At 34.7% G+C, this 18808-nt stretch overlaps 1 protein-coding gene across 3 annotated transcripts in view; it reads left to right on the top strand.

The window, feature by feature from the left end:
- LOC122576658 (plasma membrane calcium-transporting ATPase 3) overlaps positions 1–18808 on the top strand; it is an 80050-nt gene that overhangs the window by 11862 nt on the left and 49380 nt on the right. Inside the window, exon 1 of one of the 3 annotated variants that reach the window (XM_043747273.1) lies at positions 969–1607. The exons of the other annotated variants lie outside the window; for them this stretch is intronic. The gene's annotated coding sequence lies outside the window, so the exon portion shown is untranslated. Of the gene's footprint in view, positions 1–968; positions 1608–18808 lie in introns of those variants that run through there. 3 annotated transcript variants of the gene reach the window in all.

Genomic DNA, 18808 nt, shown 5'->3' with positions numbered 1-18808 from the left:
AAGTAAAAACAACCCTAGCTTTTTTTTCGTTCAAATATCTTATTCTTTATTTGTACTGCATTGAGACGAAAAGAAGGATTTTTGGGAAACTTACAGTTTCTCGTGAACGACGTTTTTTTCTGAAAGAAGTCATAAAAATGCTGCGTCACAATTGTGATTCGCAGAGAGAATATTGGCTTGCAATTTTGGGCTACTTTATTGTTCCACGAATTAATTTTTTTAGGTTAGGACGAGACGGTAAAACGTTTTTTTTCTACAAGTAGTATAAGTTGTGCTACTCCTCCCACTCTTGGCTCCTTTCGTCCGGTGATTTTATTGCAGGCGGGCACAATTCCCTTGAGAAAAACTTACTGTCGATTGTGTTGCAACTTTCCTACCCACCAGCCCTTTATGACTTACGGTAGTTCGGTTTGATTCCAACGGACATGCAGGTTTCGTTGAAACAAACGTGTCTCGGAGGACGCACAAGATATCGCAATCCAGATTCAACTTTTGTTATTCCATTGCAAATCTTACGCTTACATATCGAAAAGTAGGATTGTACATATATGCAATCATTTTTAAGCTAAAGTAAGAGTTAAACTTTTTACATTTATCGTAACTGATATCATATATATACGAGACTTAGCTTTCTCTGTTCCATTGGAAATTTACACTTACATATCGAAAAATAGAACTTTGCGTATACAACCATTCTTAATCTGCATGTAGGGTTATCTTCTTAGGTCATATCATAATTAATATCGAGAGAAGTTGCCTCGTGATAAATTACTAAATTATCAGATTGCGTTCCAAAAATTTATCGATTTTAGAGAAAAATCCAGTCGCCGCAGTGTAGTGTTTCGAATGGAAATCGCGAATAGGTATGCGCGGCACGCATGCGCGGTATGTAACTTCGTGACCATCACCGGTCATTCCATAACGTTTCTCCGTAGGCTATAATCGAGCAACGTAGCGAGATAAAAGATGGTTTCGTGTTCGTGTGTCTGGCCACTAGTGCTCGATAGTAATCGCCGGAGAGACATCGGGACTGCCACGTGCCGACAATTTATCGACCCGTGATATATACGAAAATTTGACCAGGAAGTGTGCTGTTATGTGTGTAGTCCTCGTCGCGCCGCAGACGCTAGCCCGTCTCCGTCTATTCCGTGTGGCTGGTACGCATCATAGTGGATTAAAAATAACTAGACACGTGTGTGAAACTGGTCGAGCGTGCGCGGCGGCCAGAAATAAATCAGCGGCCCGTCGATTAACTTTTTCGAGGCGAAACTTTGCCGCTGGCCAATATGCATCGTTGCTAACCTCCGAGATGCTTTTTCTCTTCTCTTCCGCGAGCCTATAAACGACGACGGATATACCGTTGTTTTCCTGTTAACAGAGGACGCCGCGGTTATTTTAACGTCAGGCTAGCGGGCTCGTTTCCCTGGAAACGCTTTTTTGGAAACTGTGCGTGTACGCGCGGACTGTGACTGGTTTATTAAGCCGTTCTAAAGAAACGATTTTTGGTGGCTTTCCGAAGTGTGGCGCGAGTGAGATCAGATCGAGGTTATTTCCTGGTGACTTTTCCATCGGTTGCAGCATCTCTCGAGCTATCCTTCGAAATTAAGGTATTTTTAGTTATACAGATTTCAGTTATACTAGATATATTGCTTGGTTTCCTTTTTACATATCTGTTTGGTAATCATACAATTTAATTTTCATCTTGTCACTAGGACAAGCTATCATTTGGAGAAAAAATTAATGTACTTCTTATTACTGTATTAAGAGAGCGTCAAATTCTATTTCTTTTTACTTTGTTACTGTTACTTCGAAACAGAAATATTTTTTGAGTTTGATTCAGTTAATCTTCGAAATATATACCAAAGAAATTAGCAACAGTAAATGAATTCTACGTTATTCTCGTGTAGCTTAAGCCACGTGTGCTTGTTACAGTAGCCGACACACGCGCCACTTGTCTTATATATATATATATTTTATATATATATATATCAGGAGATCCATGGTGACCCATGTAAGATCCACTGAATACTTTTATCCTTTTGGCAGCGTAATGAAATGAAGAGATCGAAATGAATGATTTACAATTATGTATAATCATTATTATTTCTTTGTTCTTATGATTATTGCATTTTTTATATCATATAGAAAAGATGAAAGTTAAAAATTGCATTATAATCAAACTACAAATTCAAACTACAAAATTCACAATACTATATAGCTCGGGGCTACACCGTGAAAGGATTAATAATTCTGTAAGAGAGATAGCGTAGAGCCCCTAGGGAATTTTTGGTGACGATAATCCTGTCCACCTCACCCAAATATCTCGACTTATTTCTCAGTATAACATAGTTACTGAATAACCACGTATATCTCGAACTTTGTTTCTTTTCTAACCGTGTTAGTTTCATTAACTTAAACTGTAAAATGGTTTTTAGTAATTTTTGGGTATTGTAGGTGGCGGGAGACGTTTATGGGGCAATCGAAACATTGTCTGTTTAATGTACAGACGCACAATACAGCCGTGTCTCGGGCTTCCAAGGCAAATGGTTCGAAAGTTTCAAGATTCCATCGGAATGAAATATCGTTCTCGCTTTGGCTGTAAGCCACTTTTGTACAGAAAGGAGGGGAAGGGGAGAGGGAGGGAGGTGGGCGTATATATCAGCAACAGAGGAGTCTTGCTCTTATCCAAAACTTTTCTGTTCGTAAGTTTGCGCGTGGCAGCGACAGTTATCGTCGTGTACCGAGACCTTCTATTTTTCATATTTCCTCGCCTTTAAATCCCTGCCATCGTAAAACCTTCCCCTCCACCGCCGCGCGCCCCGGCAAATGGGTCAAAGACGACGTCGCGGGAATTATTTTCCGCGAAACATCCCGGGCATTCTTGCGCTCGAGATCTCTCGATTATAAGCTAGGGGAACTAGGGTAACTAGTCGTTTTTTTTTCAACGCATTTAGCCTGAGAACATGGAGCTGCTCGCAATTTGAACGTTTGAAAGTCTCAGTTTGAAAACACAGAAACTAGGGAAATAGGGAAAATAGAAACATTTGCAAATATGGAACTTGCAATGTCGTTTACGTTCTTGGATTCTTTCCATTTAAACTTTTAAGCCTTTCGACATGCTCAACTGCGATTTTCAAATTTGAGTTTATAAACTTTCGAGACTTAAAATTTGGTTTTCAACGTTTCTAAATTAAAAAGTTGAATTTGAAAATATTTGAAATTCAAATCTAGTAATTTCGGAATTTTACAAAATTTTTAATTGTACAATAATAAGAACGTTAGGTTTCCTATAAAATTTATCTTAAGCTTTTTATTTCGAAATTGAAATTCGTAAGTTTAAGAAATCAAGAGATACGAATGATATCTGAAATTTACAATGCTCCATCTATGATAGCGAGGAAGAGATATGGAAACAGAGATGCCGTGTTTGAAATTCCAGCAGACAAACAGCGAAGTCGGAGTCATCCAGAATAGCAAATACGATGATTCACAGTGGCGGGAAGCGTTCGTGATCAGTGATCATTAGAGAAAAGGTCGTCGCCGAACGTGATGAAAATTTTTCGCTAACGAAGTCGTGAGTGTTTCATAACGTGACTCGTAATGTTTCGAAATAATTGAACAGAAGCTAATACGTTGCTCCAAGCCATCGGGGAATCGCGTTTCTGGATAATGCAAGGAGATAAAACATACATAGTCGTAACCAAGACAACACATACTTAAACCCAGCTTAATACCATAATACACTTTAATAATGGCTAAGGCTCCACTACTTTAGTATTTTTAGGTTATCACACCACTCTATCACTATAATCAATAACATATTTCAAGCATGATAATATTAGATGAACAAATCTTCTCTTAACATTATATGAAGCCACACTAGCGTCACACGAGTGTTAACTTATAATTACAGTATATAATATAATATACACATTCATTTATCCAATTATGGATTTGTAGGAAATTTAAAAATGCAGAAACGCAAAAATATACGAAATATCCAAAGTACAGTACTTATTAAGACATTCAGTGGATGAAATGAATTTCTGCTGAGATTTCGTTTGTTTAATTACGTGTAGAAAAATCTACAGCCAACTCGTTATAATATTCAGTTATATTCATAATAGCAGGAATTTACATAAATATTCACGATATATTTATCTTCTACGTTTATATTTTTTAAATATTCCAAGTTGTTGAATTTTCTTCCAAACATAACCTAACCTACATGTTATTAATTTCGTTAAAATTAATTATCGGCTCTTTAGACTAGCTGATCTTCACGAAAATAATTAATTTTTAATTAATTCGAAATTGCTTTTCAAGGATCTCATGGATATTAATTTCAGTAGGAATACTTCTGACACGTTATTTGCGTTATGTTTTCGCCCGATATAGTAGGAATGTTACTGTTTTATCGACACGAATGGTTCCCATCGAGAGGTCAATGAAAAACGTCGTCTGAAAATTCGGGAACGCTATTAATGGAAAAATATTGGTCAATCGATGCCAAAAGGATTGATGTACGTCGACTCGACGTCTAGTCTGTCGGTACTTTGGCACTCTTCACCGGCGCAGACGCTTAACGTGACCGTCTGCCAAGTTTCTTGATTGCCGTAAATCATCGGAATCCTGTGTTTAATGTTTAGACATCCGGTCTCTTGGAATACATTGTTCTGGTTATCGTTCGTGTACACCTTCGATCGAAAAAACTTTCTTATCCTTTTTCTTTTCATTTTCAATTACGTGCGCCTTCCGAGATTCGACTAATATGCTTTATATGCAACATTTTGTAGTTTCATTAACACTGCCGTAAAATACGACTTTACTGATCACTTTAGTCAGATTTGGAAACAATTTGGAAGCGTATATAGTTATAAAAGTTGCAAAGTATTTATTGCGAATTTAATAGAAATTTAATATACGAATCATATTGGTTAAATTTGGAAGAATCTGAAAGAGTAAATAAAAGTTTCGATATATATGTGGTACAATATTATAATAATTCTACCGGAATATTGAAATTTATTAATACAATAGATAATTGATTGTACAAATATGTTTACGTTAAATATCTTATAGCTTCCATTAAATTGGCACATGCGAAATGTGGATTCTTCGAAGTTTCAATCTGGCGATTCTGTGTCATCTAAGTTTTGCATTAAGGATGAAATTTGGTATAAATGAGCGATCAAAATATTCATGTGACTTTGTTAGACGAATTTCAACTTGAAAAATGGAAGATGAAAATTTCTGGAAACAAATTTAGCATTTGAGACGGGCTAATGATTTTTTCTGTTCCATCCAGATGATCCTTTAACGCATAAATTGTTTTAAAAGCAACTATAACGGTTCCATGCTAAGAATCGTTGAGTTCTAGAACTGGTAATTTTTATAAATCCGGAGTAATGAAACTAAATAAGCTTTGAGAAAGTGCGTTGAATTATGTGGAAATTGCTTTGATTAAATGTTTCATATGAACCTAACCTCTAATATGTACATATTACACAGGAACGTTATAACGTGTACATTTCATTTTAAAAAACATTTCATACGATATGTATGTACATTTTCAGATTGATTTCAGATTTGCCCGACATAATTATACTCGCGCCTCATTGCAGTGCTAATGAAATTTCAAAATGTTTCCTACATAGTCCACAACACGTATAGTATATTCATAAAAGGTTCCCGAGTTTCTACATTATTCGAATACTTTCGTAATTACATGTGAACTAGTACTATTCGATCAGGAATGTCCGATATTCAGTTAGGTTCGTCATAGGTTGACTGTGTATCCTAGATGAAAAGTTAATCGAGCTTGCACGTGAGTGGCTTGTGAAACGCGCCATAGTGGTCGCTTAAATCGCGCGAAGGCGCTTGACGAACTACTGCCACGCAATAGCTAGGTTCGTACTACTGAAACTTCCACCTTTTCCCATACGTGTTTCAGACCAGTAGATGTTACACTATACTATATATTATATTCTGCTATCTAGATGTGTTACTCATATTTCACACTGTCCCTAACCTCAATAGGACTGCTACTGGGGTTTTTCTAAATAAATAACGAAAATATATAATTTCACGTTGAAGCTATAAATTCCAGCAGGGCACAACAAATCCATCCATAAATATTTTGAAAAAATGTTGCTGTCCCTAACCTTAATATGATAGTTACTAGGGCCCCCTTTTAAATAAATAACGAAAATACTTAATTTTAGATTGAATTCTCTTATCAGTATTTTAATAAAGTCAGTCTTTTTTCGTTTTTCTTCTTTAAGATCCTTTATTCATTATTAATCTTATTAGTTTTTAGTATGAACATACATACATCTTCATTATATTCACATTTTTAATATTATTAGATAACCACATCTTTTTGCAAAGAAGTACCTTTTTAAAAACTGCAAGCTTATGCTGTTTTCGAATTCATGATTTCAATTATGAGGTAGAATTACATGAATATAGTTTTACGTAATAATTTCAAATAATTTTAATTTATAAAAGTTATTAACCTTCTGTATACTGTGTCTAAATTATTAGATATAAAGTGGATATAATTTTATTGAAAACAAAATTGGGAGTCCATTAGGTAAATGTAGGGATCGGTGACATAATTGTTTCAGTGATATAGTGCGACCCAGTTTTACGGGGCACCGTATATATAGCCGACCTTCGTTCCCTCATTTGCTTATTGGCAAGGGTATTTTAAACGCGATGTCAATGAATGATCAATAAGCGAAATGTTAGTGATTATAATCGGCCGACGGGCAGAATTTCTAATATACTCGGAAGAAGCCGTGTAATTACCTGACTCAGATGTTTTCAAGGTTTCCTCAGTTCGTTGAAACGATTACGCCAAGATGGGAGAAGAATTCTATCAATTTCCCTTATCATTCAATTTTATCTCGTTTCTCGATATAATCTCAAATTCAATTCAGTCAATTTTTCTGTAAAATAACATACGGACAAATCCTAACCTGTAATTAAGTTATACCTAATATATTTCGCGGTTAAAAATAAAATTAATCATTTTCTAGTGTTCTAGTTTTTCAAATCTTTTAGAATCACTTTTTAAAATCTTTCTAACCTCTTTGACCATGTCCTCTAACGTTCAAATTTATCAAATTCTGTTTTATTTTAGAAATTTAATTTAGAAATTGCCATTTCTATGTCTAATGTAACATAGCATGTCTAACGTAGCATAGCTTTGAAGATACATACTGATACATCGGTTTTCTTTCCATCTAATTTCATCTTTAGCTACATTTTCTTCATAATAAAATCTCCGAAAATTGCAAATTCATTGATCATATATATCTGGAGGTCGATATTTGTTGGTTTCAATTTACGTATGTTGTTTTAAACTCATAAAAACATTTCTGGTTATAGAAGGCTAACCCCCTACATGAAAATGTAACTACATAGTCGCGAGGCTTGATTAAAAATCATGGGATTGCATGAGGCACAGATTCGTGGAATAACCGACTAGAACACACAATGTCGTTGAAAAATGGGTCGTGAAAGACAGCGCAAAAATAATTTCAGCTATCGATCCCTATCAACTATGTGCACGCGTTAAGGACACTAGTGCAGCCCGAAGAGGCCTCGTATTGGAAATTGCACTTTAGAGCTTGTTGTTTCTCTCGCTCTCGCGCTCTCTCTCTCTCTTTCTCTTTCTCTCTATCTATCTATTTATCTATCTATCTTTTCACACGGTGCTGTGAGTAACGTAAACCCGGCGTTTCTCGAGTTCCTTTGTTCCATGGATCACTTAAAGAGAGGATGACGAAAAGTTCACCCTGTTTACCGACGGAGCATCGACTCCATTCAAACAAAAAGCTATCGTTTTAACGTTTTATCGTACACGCCTAATTGCAACTGCTTTAATAGAATTTATTGTATAGTCCTAGTAGAAAGATATGGATTATATGTTTTAGAATTACATATATTATCGTGCATAAGTATGTGAATACTTGGTGCAATCCAATTGAGATTTTTATTACATTTTCAACATTATGATAGAAAAATGTTTTTCTATTGTTAATTGTTTACTTCTCATCGTAAGTGGGATCAAGTGTTCTGCTAAATTGAAGGTGAAACGAAGAATATACCTGTGTCAATCAAGTTCCATATTCATCTCTAATAAACAGCTGACACTTCATAAAATCTATATAACTTTTAGAATGTGGTTGGAAACATATTTCAATTATTCTAAGATCTCAACGTTGAACGAATATACTAAGTCACTTATCTAAGTGTTTTCATAGAAACCATTTTAATTCACCTCCAGTTATTGCTTTTTCATGTATACTAATTAATATCAAATATTTTAATTAATATGTACGCTCTATATATATTGGTGTCTGAGATGAGATTAGAGACGAAAATTAGATTGAAGAGCTTCATTTGAGGTACATTTTATATATTACCAATTATTCGAAAATGTTCGAATACTTACGCACGGTAGTGTAGATGCAAACATTAGATAATTTTAAAGATATAAATTATTGAATATTTACATATCAGTGATACAAACATAAGGAGGACAAGAACCATCTTGTCTTCCACGTTTCTGTGGCTCCACTATCGCATCCGGATTCGTACATAACCTATTCTATGGAAGTCTAACAAAGCGAAATCAAGGACGCCGCTTATTATTACTAAGGGCTTCGATACCGATCAATACCGCATAATCCAGTAGCGTATAACGTTTATCTGCTCTCGACAGAGAGCACAAGTGGTATTCAACAACTTTTTTGTTCCGACAAGAGTGTATTCCTGTCCTAAAATTTCACACTTTTACGCCATTTTGGAATTGTCCACTAACCTTAGAGAGTTGAGTTGTGACGTAGTTAACTTATGATTCTATATCACAATGACAAATAAAGGTTATGTATTGTATGTACGTTTGTTTTATTACAATTTATCAATTTGAAACCTCAGGTATTTTTAGTTGATTAGAAATTTTAGGTTACTAATTTGAAAGTCGAATCATCGTACTTAAAAGAGAATCAGGTATCTAGATACCTATTTTTATATTTTTTCAAAAAATATCTCAAGCCAAAATATACAACATGAATGAACGGAAAATTTTTATTTAATATCATGCATTTATTACAAAACATTATGAAAGCATATAAATAAGAATTGGAAGCTTAAATATTAAAATTTCTTAGAATTTTCTATTACGAAAATATAAGTGTCCAAAAATAGGAATCTTAAAGCAATTTTGCAATATTTTCACAAGGATATAGAAAGTTGTTAAAGAAATGATAAAAGTTAGTGTACGGGTGAGGTTAAGTCGTCGCAGTTGTGACCGATTTTTCGATACACAGCTGTGTAGAGACTCGTCGAAAAAAGAAATCCATGCTAATTCAATATTCATTACCAACAGGGTATTTTAGGATACAATATCCGATAGTCCGGAGTAATTGCAGGTCCAAGGCGTGTCAAATTATTTATTGCATTCGTGTAGTGATATGTTAGTGTCATATAGGCCGGCTACAGTCGCGCATGCTTCTACGCTCGCTTAGAAAATGAAGTGTAACATCGTGGCGCAGGAAGATTCAGGGGACTTCTGTATTGTTTGTCTGTAGATCGATTCCCAAAGAATGTCTCACAAGTTGAGTTAATTTAGCCGGAGAACTGTGACTAAAAAAATAACTAGGGGAAAAAGAGAAAAGAATTTTTTTCGTTCGTTTAATACACTGCAAATTGCATAGTAGTTTCTAGTGAATATTGTACTAAACTTACAAGATGACAATAAATTATGCCCCAAAGGAATACTGTAACTAGAGCAGACGCAATAAATATTATCAGGGAATTTCTGATATTCTCTAGACTCCTGAAAATCCTTTCTTGCAAATGAATTCCTGCTTCCAGCAAATTCTTGCTAAACTTTACCTACTTTATATAATATATGACGTTAACTTCTGAAAACAATTAATTACGATAGGAAATTCTTTTATTGTGTATGTAGATAACGTGTAGGTTATCAGAAATTTTGTTAGATCACGATACCTCGAATAACAGCACCAATTTACGTCACATCGGCTCGATTTCTCGTTGTAGAGCGCTCTTTTCCAAGAAATCCCCTCTTATCGAATCTCTGCAATTCTATATCGATATCAGTATTATCTATCGGTTACTCTTAAAAAAGCGATTGATGTTCCAGTGTATATTTTTAAAGTAACCTTGCCTTTTAAATTGCTTTTTTAACTTCAAAGTTGCTGATAATTACTTTAGAAGGATAATGTCGCAATTCTATAGCCTATATTTCTTAATGTAAATTATTAATATTTAGGGTCATCTAATTCTATTTTGTATTTTACGTTCTTTATGCTAGCAATAAAATTAATTTAAAGATTCCAAAACGAAGTAATTTGGCCCTAAATTATTATGCTCTCTCGTGACCCAATGATATCAATCAAGAGTTAAACATTAAAATAAGATGCGAGTTCTTATACAATATTTTTTTTCGTTTGGATTATAACAGTCGTGGCCTCTGTCATGGTTCTAACGTATCAGAATAGTCTAGCATATCCCTAGCATAGCTGCGAAGCATAACTGATCCAGGACCTGACCGTCGAGCCGCAGTGACATCTCACGTGATCAAAAGAGAGGTTCCTGGACCGTGGCAGTCCTTCTTTATCCTTAGATCGATGCGTATTTCTGCATGATCTGAAAAAGGACAAAGAAGTGTCGCCGGGTGATTGAATAGAGGGCCCGCGTGTCGGACGCTTTTAATTTCCTGTTCATTGACGTCTGATGTGAATTAACCTTATTGGCAGTTTAACGGTTTATTTAGCTTTCTGGTTCTAATCTTAACCGGCGCATTAAATCGTGCATAATGGTGTCACGATTGTTACGTTCGTTGTAACACTTTCGCTGCGCGATGTCCGGTACACTTGACGCCTCTGAGTATTTATACACAGAATATAGCGAACAAGAGAAGGAAAGAGATAGAGAGAAGGTGGATGGGCTATATGGATGGCTTCAATAGGATGTGTTCCATCGAGTACGATATTGAATTAATATTATCCATTAGCGTGGTGACGCAGGAGATTCTTGTTAACCCTGGATTGCTTAACTGGGTTACAACAAACGTGGATACAGGACAATTAACAATTAATTGTCGTCGTCAGACGTGCTTCTACTGTTATTATTCCCATATGCCTCGTATCAAGCATTACCTTCTAATATTTGAACAAAGAGAGAACGTTCATTTTGTTGGGTTACGAAATGATCGATATTGAAATGATTGGGTTGGGAAATGATTCTTTTCCTCGATGAAGGGAAGGTTTCCTTAATGGTGTATCGAAAGTCCTAAGGATAATTCCTATTCACTGAAGTATTCTTGTTATTCACAATTCTATCACAATGGTACACGCATATTTCACATACGGTCATTAGCAAAAGTTTTCATCCTATGAAATGGATATATTTGTTAAAATAAAATGTTACAGAATTCCGCTGCAAAGTATACTATGCTAACCCAATTAGGAGTTGTTTTATTACCTTATTGCGTCTAAATAAAAATGCCCTTTTGAAGTGAGTGACTATAGTATATTAATATTAATCTATATGTTATAAACTCCTACTATACAATTAGTATATACTATACTGAATCCACTAAGACTTGTTTCATTATTTATAGGTTAAGAAGTACGCTTAAATAAAAATAGCCTTGATATATAGTGCATATCATTAGAAATTTGTATATGCTATCATCATTGTATTATCCTACAAAAAATTATTAAATCGAAATACTTTTACGGGGAAATAACAAAATATAAGGAATAATATTTTAATAGAAAATATTGTTAGGAAAATTACGTAGAACGATATTCAGAAGATAATCCCGTAAGAAATGTGTCCATGACTATCTCGTTAAATTTCTTATCGTGAAAACCGAGATAGACTATGGTTGAATTCAGCCAAACTTGAAAGTCCGGCTTTTTGTCGTAGATGATAATACGAGCTACGTATCGATCCCAAGATTCGTGACGTAATAACACTGTGTGCGTCACGATTCAGGAATACGAGATATCCTGGCTGGTCGATGTTTCCAGGTTCGTGTTTTTGCACATAACAGGCAGATATTCACTTTATTTGCATTTACAGTGTGTCACTTTGTTCTACAAATGAATCACTATTGGCTGTCGCTACGGGTCAATATTAACTCGTAGAAAGTTGACTGAAAATTCGAACGATAGTCGATAAACTACAGTTAATTTCCTTGATAATTCTGGACATAGTCATAGATCAACAATCTACAAAATTTATTATTTGATTATAAACTGTTGTCGAATGTCGCGTTCAGGAAATTTTTAGGTTAGGAATGGTTCCTCACAGAATCAAAAAAGCGGATATTCAAGTATATATTGATAATTCTAAACGTGGTTTTAAATAAAAAATCTGAAGAAATTGAATTCATTGTATTAAATATAAAGTGTTAACGAATGTCGTGCCCAAAAAATACTTTAGGTTAAGAATTTGCGATTCATTCGAGGTTCAAACGAACAAATATTTGAACGTATAAAAAAATGAAGATAACCTGAGAATATTAAAAATTCGTGAAATCGCGATGGTTAATTTGAGATTCGAAATTTCGAAGTGGATATTTTGCAACGATTTTTCCGAATCGTCGAGAAATGTTCTAATTTAAAGAGGGGATATTCGAACAGGTATCGGAATTTTATTTACGCTCGAGTGATGTCAAGGAACGTTTGTTTTCCCAATAATTAAATAACTATGAGGCGCGTATCGGGCCATGAATTGTTAATTTCGCAACAATTTACCGCGTGGAGGATGTTTTTCTGCCCACGATCATAAGCAGGACCGATTTTGGGTGTGGATGAATGTGGGCGACGATTCAAACGTTAGGGCGACTGGATAAAAGTAAACATCCCGCCTGATCTAAAAAAATGTTTGAATACTTTGCATTGCCTTTCAGCATTTCGTCAGAATATTTCCAATAATATGTTTTCAGAAAAAGAATAATAATTTCAACGTATGATTGCATCATATGTGGCGAGGATAGAACAAAATCCGAATTTTTTTTTTATTCTAATGCATACATATTATTACTTATTTGTTACGTTATTATTAATTATTACTATTGCTTAGAAATTATACTTAAATATTATTTAATAATGACGAATAAAAAAAAGCTTAGAATTGATACATTGTGAATTTTAGTAACTTTTGTATTAGAAATTTGTCATTACGTTAATCACAATCATCTATTCTGTGGTATATGTTATATTAATTCATTACTCTTATTAAATATAAATTCATTTTATAGAATTATGATATTGTTTATATTTTTTGTTACTTTATAAACTTTCTTTTGTCCGCCATTGTAAAGTAAAATTAAAACTTTGTAGCCACCCTATATAATTTAATTAATATAACGTATTCCATTTTTTCTGATCTAAATACATGCGTCTAAAGATCCGAAATGAGCAGGACATTCTCCCTAAACGCGTAACGCTACCAGCTGCTATCTTGGTGGTAGGATTTTCGGGAGATTTCGTACGAAATCGTGGAACTTCGGTTTCCTCCCATGTTGCGTGTCGAGCCTGCACAGGCATAGGTAACGCACAGTTCTGTGTCACAGATTCCAGGCTTCCAGTTATCCCTTTTGAACAACTGTTAGATATATCCCTGCAGGTCGAAATTGCATCGTACGACGTATAGATTGGGCGAGCAGCCGAGGAAGGTTAGAGGAGAGGGCGGGATCATCGGCTGGTCCTGGATATCGTTCATAGAACTACAGCGGAGCGAAGGGATGCGAAGCGATAAACTTTCCTGCCATAGATACAGGACTTCCGATCGTTTCTTTGAAATAGGATCGAGGGAACGTCAGAGCGGAATAATTTGATTAAAATGCCTGAATACACGCGAGCGAACTCGTTCGGTAGTTGTGTTGCACTAACGGACTAACGTGTTTATTGCCGCTCGGGATACCCTCGGACCAGCAAAATAACCAATCCTTGCTTCATTTTTTTAAATAATATGCAAGAACACATCTTTCAAATTTGAATCCATTCTGTTGAATGTTTCAAAAAATGTTTTCGTAGATACTCTATATGTATTTTCTGATAGTAGGAATATAATTTAAAGATACGTAAGTGATAAATCACAGCATCGAGTTTGTAGATAAGCGACGTTAGGTTATAGTGTTATATTAAATATCTGTTAGAATAGGCTTGGTTTAGATTTGTGAATAGATCTTTTCCAATTTTAGTTTAGTCTTCCTAGATTCCAGATTCATATTTTTCCCTCTACTCGTCCAGTGCTATTGATCTTTAATTCAGATTTGGTTAGATTAAGTTAAGACTAATTTGCTTTAGATTTATCAGACTCCTTTAATACAAAATTAAATCTTTAGTTTAGATCAGATTAAGGTAGGTTAGGATTACTTTAGATTTATAAAGTTTTCTTAACTCAAATGTATATACGTATTTTTAGATCCTGATCGCCAAATATTTCTAAAAAGAGATAAAAATTAGTGGAAAATTACTAACGTCTTAACGCGATGTTTAACCAACTTGTAACCCGATATAGAACGGTTGTTTCAAACATTGAATATGCATCTGTCTACGCCTACGCGTAAAAACAATGACGATAGTGCCTAGCCAAGCCTGTTAGATTCTGCGATAGGAATTCTTTTCGGTTACGCATTCAGTGGCGCGCGACTCATGCTAACACTGTACACGGTGTATGTACATTGAAAATCGTAAATGTCGATTGTTCGTTGGTATTCCTTTAAAGCGCATGTCCCTTCTACTGACATATATCCATCTCTCTCTTTAGCTCCAGCTCCTTTCAACGTTCTCCAAATATGTTCCTCCCTTATCTCCACAGCGCGAGTCAATATTTGCTGTGCACTTAAACGACGCGTGGTGGGAGTAGCAACCATCTCGTCGACTAACGGATTTTCCATTAATAATGTACATTAATGAGATCGAAACAATTAGTCAGTCGGTCGTTGAATTATGATTAATGAGAAAGCGAGGGAGAAATTTTTATCTTCCTTTCTTTTTCAATTTATGCATTTAATTACTGGAATTACTAACTTAACGATATTAGTTACTACTTTAGTTTTGGTCAATTTAAATAAAGAATAAATTTCAATCGTCCTTTCCTTTTCACTTTATTTGGTTACTTGAACTACTAGCTGCTAAGAATACTAGTTTAGTTTAATCCATTTAAGTGAAGTAAATTCTCTTTCCTTTCTTTTCCAATATATTTAGTTATTGATAAACATACCAGTTACTGATTTATTTTATTTACCTGGTAATTATTTAATCACTATAGGAAACTGTTATGTACATACTGTACATATGTGTTACATAATACACTTCGATATTTTATTATCGTTACAATGATACATGACTGTAATGATTGTATTGGTAGAGTTTAAAGATTATATTGGTAAGATTATATGGGAGTCCGTGTACTTTCATGAGACTGTATACACGAATGCTTACTTTCGATTATGTGCAAAATGAAATTAATTTATTAAAATTATACGTAAAAAGAAGAAATTAATATTGTATATACAAAGAAAAGAGTGTCAGAAGTGAAGAATAAAAGAAAGTATACGAGGTTAGTTTCGATGTTTATTCTCCCGATAAAAGAAATATTTTGTGAAAAAAAAATGTTGCCCAACACATTTTTATCCGAATCTCGCGAGAAATTTCGTCTACTAATTTTTTTTCACAGACGGTTCAACTAGTGCATAACCTATTACTTCACAGCTGTGTATGTGTAAAACATCCACATAAATAAACGCAGTGGAGGAATAGTGAAGGCATAATAGCGGTCGTGCGGAGTCTATATATAATGCTCGGTCACGAGCATGCCTTCGTTCACCGTTTCCACGAAGGCGTTGCGTTTAGCGTGACGAATACTGATTAGTAATGTAACATCACAATGTCGCTGTGTTCATGTTGCATGAAGATCTCTTTCCAATTATGACGCTCGTTACGAAGAATCTGTCGTGTTATTGTTGTTCCGTAGTGAATCACGATCTCTGCACACGTGTATATGTATATGCCGGGGCACTGTGTGCTGCTATGTGTTTTTTATTTTCTCCGTGAGGCGTCAGCATCGAATCAAATCGCTGAAGGTTCGTAAATTTTCGTATGTCTCGCGTAGGATTCTCTGTATCGTTTTACCGAAGGCAGATCCCGATTTAGTGGGAGGGACCAAGTTGAAATTGCTGCCATTTAACGGTGGATTCCGCGAATTGTCATTTTACTGCTGTCGTATAGCAAGGGATCTGGTTTTTCAATTCTTTTTTTTCTTGTCAATACTCGCAACAACAGACTTATTGTAATTGATCACTAGATTTTCATACAAATCCATTATTTTATACATATTTTATAAATTTTATATTACATTTATACTATGTCGCAGATTTTTTTTTATTTATATAATATTACTTCTCCGGGATACATGGTGGTTTACATGTACATTGCTCTTCTATATATATATAATTTTTCATATTATGCGCATTCTGTGCAATTTTGCACTCTTTAATGTGCCATAAAAATCCGCGGTCTAATTATTATTATTTTATATTTATATCGAATAATGTTTAACGATCATTCACATACAACAATTTTAATGAGAGATTTATCGAAGCTTGTCTTTAAAAAATGCTATGATATCTCTCTTGTCGAGAACATATCAATTAGATCAATCAATTCTTACTATTTATTCTGTTGGCGAACGTGATTCGAGACAACAGAAAAGAGAGTAGTATATTGTCTTTATCGCACGATGCAAAATTTAAAAATGTGTACACGAGATAAAAAGAAGAAAGAGATTTTTCACATAGCCGAGCGTTTATTGTAAATGAAGTTCCGCGACGTAGACATTTTTGTGAAAATCAGTACTATAATAAAAAGATTTGTACGACTCTTTTTATCTAACGTTTTATTACTTTATTTCCATCTACATTGACGTAATTCTGAACACTATCTCGGACGTTGCTCTCCCTTTGTGATACCTAGTTCAAGCGCTACGTTGCTCAAAATAATTGGGTCATCACCTGATCGTGCCATTTTAGCAACAGAAAGCCCAACATTCCGTATATTCCGTATATCACTATACTGTCATAGTTACATTACCCTATATAACTCACGGTAATATATCATGTTGAACGTTCAATTTTTTACATACAATCAGTCCACTGACGTGATATTCAAATCCTACATTATATCTTCTTAGCTCTATTGTAAAATAACGGAACCCAATTCTAACCTAAAAGTAAAGGTCGTATATTTGATATTCCTTTCATTTTCTTATATAACTACAGGTTGCTTATACTGTCTAATAACTGCTAATGATGATAAGAATTGCAAGGAGTCGATTCTTCGTAGAACCTAACGCTATCGTAAAATAGAAAATCTCATTAAAAATGAAGTTTGCTTATCTGATATTCTCAGTATACTTGACAAATCTTCAAAACTCGGTTCTTCCGGAAACGTGTCGTCGTATGAAAAGTTTCATTCTACGTTACCGACCATTTTTTCACGTAAAATCGCCTCTTTGTCGACCGTATTACGGTTACTGGAACACCCTGCGTTTACCAAAAAAATATGTCGGTCATTTATTCCGTATCGCAATGGGAGTCACGTGACAGAGGTCGGTCCGAGGAGATCAGATCAATAAATTCATTCAAGTCACGCGGTGTTCGCCTAACTTTTTCTCCATATAACGCGCCGACAGCAGCACTGCGACGATTTTCCACGAAAGTACGAAATTCTAGCTAAATTCTCTTATGTCAGACGCTCTGTACATGTTTAATCGGTCTCACACCCCTAACCTCTTTCACCTCGTATGTCTACGTTCACGTAAAATGGCAGACAAAAATATTCGTACGATTGGAATATGGAAATAAAAAGAAAAATATTTTCTCTGTTATTGAAATATACTTAAATGTGTGTAATTATATATTGTACAGAAACAGTTGCAGTAATAGATGTATACGAACAAAGGTGAATTCGCAAATACAATAAAATACTCTCAAAGATTTGAAAAATATGGAACTTCGGATTTCGCTAAAAACTTATTACTCTAATAATGCGAATATTAATTACTAGTAGTGGAAGCAGTCTAAATATGATGTAGCACTTCTACTTCAGAATTTATTGCCAAATATGTTCAAGATTTTTAAGATGGCAGTATATATGTCTAAATCGTGTTTGCTTTATGATATAGAGTTAAAAAAAACTGAACGAAAGTAATGTCTCTTTCAAATCATATATTTAAAATAAAAGTAAAAGTATTCGTGTTTAAAAATTGAACTAGCTCATATTTAGACTCTAGTCTGTATTTGGATCATCTCTTGTACTGTATAAATACTTCTATGTCAATAATCAAATAAATTAATTAACAGTTTGTGCCTGTACATTTATTACTATAATTATCTGAATGTAATGAAACAGACATATATTCGATTATGTTTAATAATATAAGAAATATCTTTTTATTTTTCATTTCAACTGTATTATTTAATACTTTTGTCTCTCACAGTCTGTGTGTGTGTGTGTTCCTGTTGCTTTCGCCTGCCGCTGCCGCGCCGCCCCTCGTCGACTCGATTGACGTCATTATACGACGGCGTGAAGCACATTAGCGTCATGAAACGTTTACACGATACTTTACTTCGACACGTTATCAATCCTGCCGGTTTACATCGGTCTAGGCCCCAATATCTTAAAATCTGTCAGGCTAATTATCGGCGGCTGGCTGCGAGAAGGTCATCATCACCTCTCTACTTTTAGTT

The sequence above is a fragment of the Bombus pyrosoma genome, linkage group LG16, assembly GCF_014825855.1.
Source record: "Bombus pyrosoma isolate SC7728 linkage group LG16, ASM1482585v1, whole genome shotgun sequence".
NCBI lineage: Eukaryota > Metazoa > Arthropoda > Insecta > Hymenoptera > Apidae > Bombus > Bombus pyrosoma.
This window is presented reverse-complemented; position numbering and strand designations above follow the sequence as displayed.